Source organism: Microcebus murinus, chromosome 2 (assembly GCF_040939455.1).
Source record: "Microcebus murinus isolate Inina chromosome 2, M.murinus_Inina_mat1.0, whole genome shotgun sequence".
Lineage (NCBI taxonomy): Eukaryota > Metazoa > Chordata > Mammalia > Primates > Cheirogaleidae > Microcebus > Microcebus murinus.
The window spans coordinates 45,207,515-45,217,475 of record NC_134105.1 but is presented as its reverse complement, the minus strand read 5'-3'; the positions used below and the strand labels follow the sequence as shown (position 1 = coordinate 45,217,475).

General features: G+C 42.9%; 1 protein-coding gene across 1 annotated transcript in view; it reads left to right on the top strand.

The window, feature by feature from the left end:
• The first annotated feature begins 9,880 nt into the window (after positions 1 to 9,880).
• Positions 9,881 to 9,961, top strand: part of OMA1 (OMA1 zinc metallopeptidase) — a 55,697-nt gene continuing 55,616 nt past the window's right edge. The window contains exon 1 of the mRNA XM_012785124.2: positions 9,881 to 9,961. The gene's annotated coding sequence lies outside the window, so the exon portion shown is untranslated.

Genomic DNA, 9,961 nt, shown 5'->3' with positions numbered 1-9,961 from the left:
TAATTAAATGAGTTAAAAGTACAATGGGATAAAATTTTCCTTCGTGTAATTAATAAAACTGCTATTACTCAGTGTTAGTTGTGGGGGGAAAACAAGTTGACATGACACTATCCACCGAAAACCTTAGATGTGTTTATTTTTTCTGGCTTTCCAATTCCATGTCAGGGAATTTATCTTAAGGAAATGAACAGTGAAGCAGACAAGATTCACATACATGACATACTCCATACAATTCGTTTTGCCGTCGTAGAAAGGTAAGAATAATTTAAACAAACAACCGCGGGGTGGTGGTTATATAGATCTGTAACTCCTCGAGCCCCTGTGTGTTCCAGAATTCAGAAATTTTTGGATTTTAAAACAATAATTTGGTGCATAAGTTATTTAATCCACTCAGCAGAGTCTGTGACAGCATCCTTTAATCAACACATTCAGATTTCTGTCATGAAATTTATTAGTAGTCGCACTAAGTGGTATAATAGACCACAAATAGCCACAGGTCACTTCAGGTCAGCTTTGCTGCTGGATGAGTTTGTGCCAGATTTCTAAAACAGCTTTTGGTTTTCAGGGCTTTTTGGATTTGTGGATAAAGTTGTGTATCTGTATGAATTATGGCATAGCCCTTGAGGACTTTTTTATATGGGGAAATGCTTACAATATACTGTTCAGTTAAGTGAAGGAGAAAAATGTAACAAAATTACATAATGACTTTATTTTTAAAAACTGGGAACAAATTTGTTATTTTAAATGCAAAATGTATTGTTTTAAATCCAAACTGATCGTAACTGCTTTCATTTTTCTTCTTTCTTTTTTTCCTCTTCAAGGGGAATGGTATAATTTTTGTCGATGGAGAAATCAATTGTTTTACGTCACTGGGTTTTATTCCACTCTTCACCCTCTGAAGAACCTGAGAGGTCAGAAAAAAGGGAAACCTTCTGGTGGTGCCTCTTGCTTGGGGAAGCAGAGTAGGAGCCTTTGGTATGCAGGGAGGCCCTTTGCTTGGGTGAGGAGCTACAGAACCGGAAACGGAAACGTTTTGCATAAAGACGTGGGAGAGCTGTGGTGCAGTGACGGTGACAGTGACGTGGACAGGCACCTGCAGTCCCAGCCCCTCTGGAGGCTGTTGTGGGAGGATCACTTAAGCCCAGGAGTTCTGGGCTGTAGTGTGCTATGCTGAGGGGGTCAGCGCTAAATTTGGCATCTGTATGGTGACATCCCAGGAGCGGGCACCATTAGTTTGCCTAAGGTGGGGTGAACCGGCCCAGGTAAGAAGCAGAGCAGGTCAAAACTTCTTTGCTGATCAGTAGTGGGAGCATGCCTGTGTCTAGCCACTGCACTTCAGCCTGGGCAACACAGCAAGACCCCATCTCTTAAAAAGAGAAAAAGAAAAGCAAAAAAGAGTAGGAGTAAATTTTTTGGAATTGGATGGAGGCTGGACGGGGTGGGGAGGAGAGGAAAAAACAGTTGGCAGGAGACTGGACCCTGTGTCATCTTCCTGGGGCCGTCATAACAAATTACCACACACTCAGTGGCTTAAAATAACAGAAATTAATTTCTTACAGTTTTGGAGGCTAGAAATCTGAAATCAAGCTGTCAGCAGGGCCATATTTTCTCTGAAGGCTCTAGGGAAAAATCCTTCCTTGCATCTTTTAACTTGTGGGGGTGGCCGGCAGTCCTTGAAGTTCCTTGGCCTGTGGCAGCGTAACTCTGATCTCTGCTCCTCTCACATGGCTGCCTTCCCTCTGTGTGTGTCTCTGTGTCCAAACTTTTATCTTTGCATCGGGACACTGGCCACTCCATTAGGGCCCACCCTAATCCAGGATGACCTGCTCTTAAATTGATTACATCTGCAAAGAGCCCATTTCCAAATAAGGTCACCTTCATAGGTTTCAGGTGAACGTGAATTTCAGAGGGATGCTATTCAACTCAGTTCAGATCCCTAGTGTGTGGCTTGACTAAGAAAAGGGAAATTTAATATCCTACATTATTATTATTATTATTATTGGGACAGCGTCTCTCTCTGTCATCCTGGCTAGAGTGCAGTGGCATCATCATAGCTCATTGCAACCTTAAACTCCTGGGCTCAAGCAATCTTCCTGCCTCAGCCTCCTGAGTAGCTGGCACTACAGGCATGCACTACTGTGCTCAGCTGATTTTTCTATTTTTTGTACCAACGAGGTCTTGCTCTTGCTCAGAGGTTGGTCTCAAACTCCTGGCCTCAAGCAATCCTCCCACCTCAGCCTCCCAGAGTGCTAGGATTACAGGCATGAGCCACCGCGTCAGGCCTATCCCATTTACTTTAAAACTATAAGCATCTGCTGAGTAGATGAATGATGAACATGGAACTATGATATAAATTCCTCCTTGCCACTACCCCCAGATTTTCAGTTTAAGTTGGTTATGCAAGCGTGCTGTAGGGGTAGTGTTGTTTGTGTGGAAATTTAGGAAGAGGAATCTCTGTGTTTCTGCGAAATAAAAATGGAATACCCTGGGAAGTGAAATCAGGAATCCTGTAGAAGGGACCCTGAGAAGGAGAGGCCAGGAAGGGCTGAGGTTTCTCTGGGGGCAAGAGCTGGGGATCTGGGCCGAGATCTGGTTACAGAGGCACACGGACAGAAAAGACAAAGATTCACCAACGGTAGCAGCAGGGCTGTCTCTTGTTTCCAACTATGCTCTTATGTATTTTCCAAAATGATCGAAATTTGCTTTAATAATCAGGAAAACAACAAAAATTATCTAAAAGAAGGGTGATTCAAGATGATGTATTATTTAGACTTTAATCCAGATCTTCAGAAAATGTTCAAAGAACTGGAAAATTGGGTTCTCCCTTTCTTTAGTCTAATCAGACTGCTAAATACTATTAAAGCAATAATCTCTATCCTCCATGAGTATAATTATCTTCTTCAAATTATTCCCTTTGATCAGCCTGGGGAGTATTAAAAATTATTATAATTTCCTTTAGAGCTCCTTAAGTAAAAGCAATTACTAGATTTTATGCTAAAAATTAATCAGAACATATTAAAATTATCTAGTAGCCATACAAAAACACTTACATTTGGTCATGATTTATTTTACTCTAATTTTGACGATCACTGATGATTTAAAGCTATGAATGAATAGGCATTGGCTACCCACTTCCTTCCATCACTATGCTAGAAACAGGAATTTAGTAATGAACACAATTTTTTTTCTGGCCAAGATCTTACAGTTCAGCATGGTGATGGCATAAATAAAATAAGTAATTATATTAACGTGGGGCAAGTGTTATAAAGGCATAAAGGGCCCATGAGGACATTCAGCAAGGAGAATTGATGTACCTGGGGTGGAAACAGGGATTAGTTTAGGGAAGATCTGCTTGAGAAAGTTATGTTTAAGCTGAGACCTGAGGCTAGATGGAAGCTTGTCACGTGGAGGAGGAAGAGGAGGAAGAAGGAGAAGAAGAAGAAGGAGAAAGGAAAGGAGCAAGAGGAGAAAGAGAAGAAGGAGGAGAGAGAGAAGAAAAGAAGAAAGAGAAGAAGGTAGAGAAAGGGGAGAAAAGGGAGGAGGAGGAGAAGGAAGAGAGGAGGAGAAGTGGGGGAAGGAGAGACAGAAAGGGGAGGAGGAGAAGGGGGAGGAGGGGAAAAGGAAAAAAAATGGATTGAGGAGAAAACTAGATCTGTGGTAACTGAGTATATTAGTAAGGGCTGTTTCAGCTGTGAGTGTTGTTAACTCAAACTAGTTTAAGCAAAAAGAAAATATGTTGCTTCATATAACTAGGAAGTGAAGGGGAGGTGTTAGCTTCAGTCATGGCTGCATCCAAGGGCTCAAGTAATGTTGCCAGGCCTCTGTTTCTCTCTGAATATCTCTTTTTTGTCTTTTAGATAGATGTAGTAGTTAGGGTTCTACAGAGAAACAGACCAGTAGGATATAGGTAGATGCATAGAAAGAGTTGTTATGAGGGGTTGGCTCCTGCCGTTATAAAGGCTGAGAAGTGCTGTGATCTGCCATCTGCAAGTTGGAGGCCCGGGAAAGCCAGGGGTGTAGTTGCAGTCCAAGCCTGAGGCCTGAAAACCAGGGGGGCTGGGGCGTAAGCCCAGTCCAAGTCTGAAGGCCCCAGAACCAGGAGTGCCAACATCTGAGGGCGGGGGAAGGTGGATGTCCCAGCTCAAGCACAGAGAGCGGGCTGGTCCGTCTTTCACCTCTTGTTCTGTTGGAGTCCCTGACAGACGGCGTTATGCCCACTCGCATTAGTGGGGGTGATTTCTTTACTCAGTCACCCAATCCAAATGCTGATCTCTTCCAGAAACACCCTCAGAGACACACCCAGATATAATGTTTTACCAGCTATCTGGGCATCCTTTAGCCCAGTCAAACAAGTGTGTTTTTAAGAGTGAATTAACCATAACACAGCTTGGATGTCTAAAGAAAGAAAGAAAGAAAAAATAAAGAAAAAAAGAGTGAATTAACCACGGGATGGTAGGAAAGGCATTTGTAGCAGATACCACTGGAGTCTACTCACATGTCCCTGCATGTTGGTGCCTGGCCCGTGTTTCTGCACATACTGGTCCAACTTACAACTGCCAGAACATGAAGTTCTTTGCTTGAGCCTTTCTGTAGCCATAGGAGCCCACTTTACATGCAGGAGGCTGGAAGTACCATAGAATTAATCACTCCCAGGACAGCCTTCCACTAACTCCTGGCAGGAGTGGTAGATAAACAGCCCAGCTCCTTCGTCCCTCAGGTGGGAAAACTCTGAGGCCTGTTGTACACATTCTCCTAGCATTCCTCAAAGGGACTATACTCCCTTTGCCCCATTTGTAGCTAGTTTGTTAGTGTATCCTCTATGGCTTCTTTTCCTTCTCCGTCTCACTTCTCTAACCCCCAGGCAGTGCTTCCTAGGAATCATCTCTCAAATAAATTACTCACATTTGAATCCTTATCTTAGGGCCTCCTTCTAGGGGGACTTCCTAATATCCAGTATCCCACACGGAAGGAGTGGAATGTGCGAGAACATGGAAATATAAGCATGGAAACCTCACATTTCAGAGGTTGTCCAAATTATTTGGAAATCAGCTGCCTAATGTACTGGTCTTATGGATGAAGAATTACCTGGGGCTTATAAATAGATGGATACCATGATGTAATGACTGGTGTTTTGTTTTGGGACTTTTGGGAGTTGAGGAGTAAGAGATTGTTTATTTTCCCAGGAGCCGCAGGTTCTATAGAATGCCTAGCACATAGTGTGTCCTCTATAAGTATCAGTGAATTAATTGACTTGTTTATTGTGTCGAAATTCGTGCATTAAAAATGCCTCTAGGGCCGGTTGCGGTGGCTCACGCCTGTAATCCTAGCTCTCTGGGAGGCCCGAGGCGGGTGGATCATTTGAGCTCAGGAGTTTGAAACCAACCTTTGCAAGAACGAGACCCGTCTCTACTATAAATAGAAATAAATTAATTGGCCAACTAATATATATGGAAAAAATTAGCCGGGCATGGTGGCGCATGCCTGTAGTCCCAGCTACTCGGGAGGCTGAGGCAGCAGGATTAGTTGAGCCCAGGAGATTGAGGTTGCTGTGAGCTAGGCTGACGCCACGGCACTCACTCTAGCCTGGGCAACAAAGCGAGACTCTGTCTCAAAAAAAAAAAAAAATGCCTCTAATGTAGACTGTGGGTTTGGGGTGATAACTGTGGGTTCAATTTTTTAACAAATGAGAGAGGCCATGTGCGTGTGAGGACAGGGGTATATAGGAACCCTCTGTACTTTCTGCTCAGTTTTGCTGTGACCCTAAAATTTCTCCAAAATAAAAGCTTATTGGTTAGAAAAAAAGCCCAGTATTTACTAAATATTAATAATTCACATGCAATAGATGTTTGTTGAGCAGAACTCAGGACTCCGGGGAAAAGCAAAGAAATGCCTTTCTTTGAACAGGCATTGCGCCACCTGGTGGCAGTAATTGAGGAGGGGCACTGTGCAGGCAGTATTTGTGTGCTCCAGAATTTTGGGGACTTTGACTTTAATTAGAGCTCAGGGTTGTGAACTGAGTTATTCACAACAGCAACACATTAGAAATGGCTTAAACGTCCACCAGCAGGGGAATAATAAACTAAATGATGCAATACCCTTTGCATAGACCATGCAGTACTTAAAATGGATTAAGTTGATCTGTAAGTATTGTTAAAGAAATTTCTCCAAGGCATGTTGTTCAAGTGATAAACTGGAAGTTTCAGAAAATATGTATAGTATGATATCATTATGTCTTTTTAAAAAAAACACCAAAAATATACCACATATCTTTGGTTGTTTAAGAAGAGGACTCAGCAACAGATGGGGTGGGGGTGGCGAGGTGAATTTTAAGTCCTTTCCTGCTCTGAGATTCTATAATCCAAAGAAGTAAAAGTTTATAGTTCCTTTAAAAAATATACTGCTTTGACCCATATGAGAAAACTGTAAAATTTTATGGAAGACATAAAAAAAGACCTAGGTAGATGGAGATGCATGCTGGTTTCCTGGTTTATAGTCAACATTGCAAAGATATACATTTTCCTCAAATTAATCTCAGATTAAAAACAACAATAACAAAATCAAAATCCCAGCTCATTTTTTTTGGGGGGGTGGACTGAAAAAAATTGTTCAAAAGTTGATCTTGAAGGTCAAATATGTAAGAAGAGCCAGACAATATTTGAAAATAAAATGAATTTAGCATATAACAACAGCGTCGCTTCAGTCAGGAAAGGATAAATCATTCAATGAATTCCCAGGACATCAGTTATCTAGGTGGGCCTAGCCAAGGGGAGGAAACATGCATGCATCTTTTGTAAAAGCTCTACTCCCTAATCTCTTGTTTTCTTGTTTTTTTTTTTTTTTTTTTTTTTTGAGACAGAGTCTCACTTTGTTGCCCAGGCTAGAGTGAGTGCCATGGCATCAGCCTGGCTCACAGCAACCTCAATCTCCTGGGCTCAGCGATCCTACTGCCTCAGCCTCCCGAGTAGCTGGGACTACAGGCATGCGCCACCATGCCCGGCTAATTTTTTGTATATATATTTTTAGTTGGTCAATTAATTTCTTTCTATTTTTGGTAGAGATGGGGTCTCGCTCAGGCTGGTTTCGAACTCCTGACCTTGAGCGATCCGCCCACCTCGGCCTCCCAAAGTGCTAGGATTACAGGCGTGAGCCACCGCGCCCGGCCTCTACTCCCTAATCATTTAGAACATATTTTAGGTCATATTTTTCCCTCCTGCCTTATGCTGAAATAAATTCCTGGTAGATTAAAAAGTTTAAAAGATTTAAGAAAGAACAAAGTCATTGAAGTACTAGAAGAAAATATTGGTAAGTAATATAATCTTGGGATTGACACACTGTAGATATGATTTCAAAGGCAGAAACCGGCCGGGCGTGGTGGCTCACGCCTGTAATTCTAGCACTCTAGGAGGCTAAGGCGGATGGATTGCTCGACGTCAGGAGTTCGAAACCAGCCTGAGTGAGAGAGAGAGACCCGTCTCTACTATAAATAGAAAGAAATTAATTGGCCAACTAATATATATAGAAAAAATTAGACGGGCATGGTGGCACATGCCTGTAGTCCCAGCTACTTGGGAGGCTGAGGCAGGAGGATTGCTTGAGCCCAGGAGTTTGAGGTTGATGTGAGCTAGGCTGACACCACGGCACTCACTCTAGCCTGGGCAACAAAGTGAGACTCTGTCTCAGAAAAAAAAAAAAAAAAAAAAAAAGCAGAAACCACAATGACAAGGTGGATAGATTTGTCTTTATCAAAATGTTAACAACTAGGTATATTTGTATAAATGGATCAACAAAGTGGAAAGAAGAACGTCAAGGAGGGAAAATGTTGGCTGTGTAAATAACAGATGATTCTTAAATATATAAAATATTTTTACAAGTCAATACAATAAAAATGAATATTTTACAGAAAAATGGGTTGAGGCATCAAGGGCATTCTTCTAAAGAAGAATTCCAAGCAGCACATAAGCATGAAATAGAATTTATCTCATTGAATGCACATTAAAACAACAATGAGGAAACTTTTATCCTATCAATGTTTTAAATATTCAAAGTAATTTTAATCTTGCTTTTCAAGTGGGTTGAAAAGTAACCTCAACTTGAAAAGTAACCTCAACTTCAACAAGTTCTGAAATAAAACACCAGTCATGACATCATGGTATCCATCTATTTATAAGCCCCAGGTAATTCTTGAAAAGGTCAATAGTGGTTATTTTGGGGTAGTGAGATTAAGAGTAATTTTGTTTTCTCCATTCTGCTTTTCTGAGGTATTAATATTTTACTTGTGCAATAAATAGGAGCTTGTACTGACACTTAGAAAAGTACTCCACTGGAATCTCTAAAGAACTAACGTCTGGGGAATGAACAAGGACATGTCCTTGTTGTGACCTTCCCCTTTGGCCCCGCCTGCAGCTCCCTGAGCCATATTGCATTATCCTGCACCCACCTCAGGAACTGGATCATGGTGGCTGCTGTTTAGACAACAGGACTGAGACTGGAAGTGGGAGACCAGTCAGGAAGGCAGCACACTAACAATGCAGGTGGCAATTTGTAAAAATAACATACTAGAACTTGGCGTGACCATTCTCTTTAAGCAAAAGAATAATTTAAAAATGGCAGATCTATTTGTGTTATGTGTGAAAAAGGGCTGGGATGACAGAAGAAAGAAAAGGAAGTCAAACACAGAGATAAAGAAAACGCTGAGCTAATTTTTGTTGGAGTAGAGCATGTAAATGATACCGAAGATGCTGAAAGCCTCCTGTTGGGGTGATTTCAAATTCACTGCCAGTCATTTCATCCATGTTGAACAGTCATGCCTGGCACATATTCAAGAAGAATGAAAGGCCACTTCAGCTAAGGTGCCATGCATGCATTGCAGCCTCCCAGCTATGTGACCCTCATCAAATTCGGTGGCCATTTCACCTGGTTCCCAGCCTGAATCTAGATCATCAGAGATTTGATTGTTTCCTGTTAAGTTTCTGTCTAAACCTCATATGAGGCAAGCCATGCATCATAATTCTTCAGAATTACTCTCTCCTTTAACACAGCATTTAGTTTCCAGCACATTCCAGAGCAGTTGTGAATCAATGTCTTTCTGTGTCAAAGCATTTAATACAGTTTTCCACTGGAGAAGACTGAGTTGTCTTAGGTTGGGTTCCCTGGAAACAGACTCTCAGATAAATCTACGTGCACAGTGTTATTGGGGAGAAACCTCCCTAGTTGGGGATTGGGGTTCAACATATGAATTTGGGGGGAACAAAACATTCAGTCCATAGCATGTTGGTTAAATAATTTTTAAAAGGGCAGCACCAAGAAGATGTATAGCCAGAACAGAAGACTTATTCAAACTCCAAATCCTCAGAGCCTGCAGCCTAAGAAATGTGCCGCTCACCTCTGCTGTGGGGAGCGTAGGCGGCAGCCAGCCCCTACCCGAGACTTTCTGGGTCTGCCACCATATTTGTAACAAGCTCATGCTCTGCCCAGGCTGCTCTTAGCCTGTGACTGAGCATGGTAGGAACACTAGTGGATGCCCACTATGGGACTCCTCTAACAGGCAATTTTGGCTCAAGGACCACCTGTTTCCAAAACCTTTTGTCCAGTACTGCCCTACCAGCTACAGCGGGCACAGCCTTGCCTGATCATTCTTTAGAAGACCCAGCTCAGCCAAGTCAAGTATGGAGGACACGAAAAAGTTAAGTTGTTCCCGCCAAGCTGCCCAGCTCAGGGCCATATCCCTCCTCCGGCCACACGGGGGCGATACGGCGCCGCAGTCCAGTCTGGCCCCGGGGCCCGCCGGGAGGACGACTCTGGGCGGGTGTATTGACTGCCCGGTGTGGGCGGAGCAAAGGGCTCCGGGGTCCTCGACTGAGGGCAGGAAGTGAGGGGGCGGGGCCGCTGCGAGGCGCGCGCGTGCGCATAGGTCGTGTCGGAGGAGTGAGCGTTCTCTCCCCTGCTAGAATCTGCCCTCACG